Raw genomic sequence first — 4,539 nt, forward strand, 5'->3', positions numbered from 1 at the left:
TTGTACAGGAGACAGGGATCAAGACCATCTCAACAGAAGAGAAAATGCAAAAAAGCAAAATGGTTGTCTGGGGAGACCTTACAAATAGCTGATGGATGTGAGAGTTGGACTGTAAAGAAGGCTGAGTGCCGAAGAATTGATGCTTTGAACTGTGGTGTTGGAGAAGACTCTTGAGAGTCCCTTGGACTGCAAGGAGATCCAATCAGTCCATTCTGAACGAGATCAACCCTGGGATTTCTTTGGAAGGAATGATGCTAAAGCTGAAACTCCAGTACTTTGGGCACCTCATGCAAAGAGTTGACTCACTGGAAAAGACTTTGATGATGGGAGGGATTCAGGGCAGGAGGAGAAGGGGACAAAAGAGGATGAGATGGCTGGATGGTATCACTGACTCGATGGACGAGAATCTGAGGGAACTCTGGGAGTTGGTGATGGACAGGGAAGCCTGGCGTGCTGCAATTCATGGGGTCGGAAATAGTTGGACACAACTGAGAGACTGAACTAAACTGGAAAGACTAGGAGAAAAGGAAAGATATAAGCATCTGAATGCAGAGTTTGAAAGAATAGCAAGAAGAGATAAGAAAGCCTTCTTCAGCGATCAATGCAAAAAAATAGAGGAAAAGAACAGAATGGGAAAGACTAGAGATCTCTTCAAGAAAGTTAGAGATACCAAGGGAACATTTCCCTGACACGACTGAGTGACAAACTGCACTGAATTACATAAAGAGTGTCCATTTTACTTGACTATTTTTAGTAAATAGCAAAATGTATAAAATATAATTTCTTCTTTAAAGAAAATTGAAAAACAAGACTGTTAATGAAGAAAAATAACAGACTATATCACAATATATTATTAATCATTTGCAGTGAGAATTTTAACTTGTAGAAGACTTAATAGAAAATTAGTAGCTTTAGATTACTATCAAATGACAAGGAGAATTTACATAAGAGTGTATGTAGTGATATAAGGGAAATAAGAAGATTAAAGCAAGAAATAATTAAATAGTTAAGAAATCAGGTTGCTAAGAGTGCTCACACTGGTGTATAGTGAGACTGCTGCTGCTGCTGCTAAGTTGCTACAGTCGTGTCCGACTCTGTGAGACCCCATAGCCGGCAACCCTCCAGGGTGCCTCATCCCTGGGGTCTCCAGGCAGGAACACTGGAGTGGGTGGCCATTTCCTTCTCCAATGCATGAAAGTGAAAAGTGAAAGTGAAGTCACTCAGTCGTATCCAACTCTTAGCCACCCATGGGCTGTAGCCTACCAGGTTCTTCCATTCATGGGATTTTCCAGGCAAGAGTCCTGGAGTGGGGTGCAGAACCTAGTGTGAGTTTTTGGTTATGTTTTTATTTCTAAATCAGTATTTTGCATGATCATTTTGTATAACTTCTACTAGTTGGCTTGTGTGACCCTCATTTAAATTCCTGTGTCAGGTAGATTTTGGCAGTTCTGCCCAGCTTAGCACAAATCTTTTTTTTCTGGATTTTTGGTCCCATTTCTTAGGGTTTCCTGTTCTTTTGGTTTACAAACTTGATATCTACTATTTCTTCATCTCTGTCCATTTACTCAGTCCAGGGGAAGACATGGGATCCAGATTTGCCTCTAGCTGCCATCTTGCGTCCCCGCGTGTGTGTGCCTAACCTCAGCTGGTCTGCCCGAGACCACCTGAGCGCCAACCCTAGTCCCCCGCGCGGCCCCATTTCTGCTCCAACAAGATGAAAGAAACTATCATGAACCAGGAGAAACTCACCAAACTGCAGGCACAAGTGCGCATTGGTGGGAAAGGAACTGCTCGCAGAAAGAAGAAGGTGGTTCATAGAACAGCCACAGGCAGATGACAAAAAACTTCAGTTCTCTTTAAAGAAGTTAGGGGTAAACAATATCTCTGGTATTGAAAAGGTGAATATGTTCACAAATCAAGGAACAGTGATCCACTTTAACAACCCTAAAGTTCAGGCATCTCTGGCAGCAAACACTTTCACCATTACGGGCCACGCTGAGACAAAGCAACTGACAGAAATGCTCCCCAGCATCTTAAACCAGCTTGGTGCCGACAGTCTGACCAGTTTAAGGAGACTGGCTGAAGCTCTGCCTAAACAATCTGTGGATGGAAAAGCACCACTTGCCACTGGAGAGGAGGATGATGATGAAGTTCCAGATCTTGTGGAGAATTTTGATGAGGCTTCCAAGAATGAAGCAAACTGAATTGAGTTAACTTCTGAAGAAGATAAATCTTGAAGAAGTTACTGGGAGCTGCTATTTTATATTATGACTGCTTTTTAAAATTTTGTTTATGGATCTGATAAAATCTAGATCTCTAATATTTTTAAGCCTAAGCCCCTGGACACTGGAGCTCTTTTCAGTTTTTGCTTATATACAATTCATTCTTTGCAGCTAATGAAGCTGAAGAAGCCTAAGAATAAAGTTTGAGACAAAGATAAATAAAATTCTTTGCCTAGTATATGGTTTTATTTTTTATTTCATTGATACCAATTTGTACACAGAAGGCAAAATTGTTTATAGAAAGCTAATCATGGCATGTAATATGACTGATAATCATGAATGGAATCTGATTAAAGATTTAAAATGACAGTATAAAAAATAAAAATAAAATTATAAACTAGGATACAGAGAATAATTATCATCTCCATGTTGGTCAATATGAAGAACAGTTAAAATTCATAAGTTTGGGGATAGTTATCTAATGTGGATAGAGAAGTACTAGAGAATTATATTCTGATGAGCAGACTAAAGTCGAGGTGAAAGGAAACACTAGAAGTTCAAAGAAATGGCCAGGTCTTGAATGTTTTCCAATCTATATTCTCTCTCTGCCCTCACTTCTTTTCTTCCATCTTTCCTTCCATCCATCCTTCTTTCCTCATTCCTTCTCTTCCTTGCTTCCCTTTTTTCTTTTTTTCCAGTTCATTAGCTAATTTAGATAGTTTCTGTAATATGGACCTAGAAGTAAATTACGGATGAGAGTCCTGATGTAATTGTATAATTCATTTTAGTAGTACTGTGTTTCTTTTAATTATACTGTTGTCAGCCAAAATCAAATATAATTTATTACAAATCATATAATATTCTAACTCAGCCAAATAATGAAACTATAAGAATTAAGGAAAGTTAGGTACTCTAGAAAGTACAGAAAATCAATTTGATTGGGAAGATTAAAAGATGCTTGCTTCTTGGAAGAAAAGCAATGACAAATGTACACAGTGTATTCAAAAACAGACACATCACTTTGTTGACAAAGGTCCATCTCATCAAAGCTATGGATTTTTAGTAGTCATGTGTGGATGCAAGAGTCAGACCATAAAGAAGGTTAAGCATCAAAGAATTGATGCTTTGAATCATGGTGCTGGAGAAGACTCTTGAAACAGTGAGGAGATCAAACCAATCAATCCGAAAGGAAATCAACACTGAATATTCATTGGAAGGACTGATGCTGAAGCTGAACCTTCCATATTTTGGTCACCTGATGCAAAGAACTGACTCACTGGAAAAGACTCCCATGTTGGAAGTGAGTGAGGGCAGGAAGAGAAAGGGACAGTAGAGAATGAGATGGTTGGATGGCATCATAGACACAATGGACATGGGTTTGAGGAAACTTTGAAAGATAGTGAAGGAGAGGGAAGCCTGGTGTACTGCAGTCCATGGGGTAGCAAAGAGTCAGATATGACTCAGTAACTGAAAAACAACAACAAATCATTCTGGTCACATATTAAGGGAACTGATTGCTTTAAAGTTTTGTTTTTTTTTCTTTAAATTTTCAAGGTGAAATGTCTTCAGTTCAGCATCTTCTAACTAGAATTTATATTGTTGGAATGTTGAGAAAAAAACTGCATATGATTGATAGAGAAAATTATTGTTATAATCCAAGCTTTCCAAAACCTAAATATGATTTATAAAAGAAGCAACAGTCCTCTGAGATGTAAAGAAGCATCTTCATTTATGAAATTAATTTTCATATTTAGTTAAACCTGGCTGTTTGATAATGGCTGAGGCACTGATTAAAGTGTAAAATGTCTGCAAGTTATTTGAAGCAAAGATTTGACGCTGTAAATGAATTTTAATTTACTTTGAAAGATAGGAGATTAAAGATATTTTCATATTTTGGGTTGTTGTTACAGATTGTTAAGAGTGCAGAGGATATCTGTAAGTTTGAACATGGAAAAACACAGTGAGAATAGTGAAGTGAAAGAAAGCATTCTCTTAGGCAAATGTTAGCAGAAGATGGCATTGATGACTTCTTCCAGAATGTAATGGCTTTGTCAATATCTCTACAAAGTTTACACAAGCTCCAGAATTATTAGTAGAATTATTATAGGGAGGAGATGAGAAGAAGAAATAGTAGAAACCATTAGGAAAGAGGAAACTGTGTATGTGAGTACATATGAGATGCTCCAAGGCACCCTGAGAAATAGCTGTGTATGAGGAAGGGAGAAGGTGGTGAGAGAAGTGATGTAGAAAGAAAAAAAATAGTAGTGCTGGGAGGAGACACCACTCGTCCAAGGAAAGGAATAGCAGCTGCACTTTG

At 38.2% G+C, this 4,539-nt stretch overlaps 1 pseudogene; it reads left to right on the forward strand.

The window, feature by feature from the left end:
• Window positions 1-1,658: 1,658 nt before the first annotated feature.
• On the forward strand, window positions 1,659-2,589 carry LOC128056103 (transcription factor BTF3-like; annotated as a pseudogene).
• The last annotated feature ends 1,950 nt before the right edge of the window (window positions 2,590-4,539 follow it).

Source organism: Budorcas taxicolor, chromosome 11 (genome assembly GCF_023091745.1).
Source record: "Budorcas taxicolor isolate Tak-1 chromosome 11, Takin1.1, whole genome shotgun sequence".
NCBI lineage: Eukaryota > Metazoa > Chordata > Mammalia > Artiodactyla > Bovidae > Budorcas > Budorcas taxicolor.